The sequence below is a fragment of the Juglans regia genome, unplaced genomic scaffold (assembly GCF_001411555.2).
Source record: "Juglans regia cultivar Chandler unplaced genomic scaffold, Walnut 2.0 Scaffold_21390_0-253, whole genome shotgun sequence".
Classification (NCBI taxonomy): domain Eukaryota; kingdom Viridiplantae; phylum Streptophyta; class Magnoliopsida; order Fagales; family Juglandaceae; genus Juglans; species Juglans regia.
The window spans coordinates 1-253 of NW_023352407.1; the positions used below are offsets into that span (position 1 = coordinate 1).

The 253-nt window shown below is 49.0% G+C and overlaps 1 pseudogene; it reads left to right on the forward strand.

The window, feature by feature from the left end:
• Window positions 1-170: 170 nt before the first annotated feature.
• On the forward strand, window positions 171-253 carry LOC118345295 (annotated as a pseudogene; the record flags this gene model as incomplete).

A 253-nucleotide genomic window follows, 5' to 3' on the forward strand; every position in this document is an offset into this window, starting at 1 on the left:
ATGCAAGAGGAATTGACAAGAAGGACCACTCGGGAGTGGATTTTTAGGAAAATCGCGCCCTGCCCAGCGCGTAGCCAAGGGTTTCGATCAGATCGCCGGTTCGCATTGGGATCGGAAATACGCTAGTAGGTCGCCCTAGGATTATAAGAATTTTAAATAATTAGTTTGATGGGTGCGATCATACCAGCACTAATGCACCGGATCCCATCAGAACTCCGCAGTTAACCGTGCTTGGGCGAGAGTAGTACTAGGA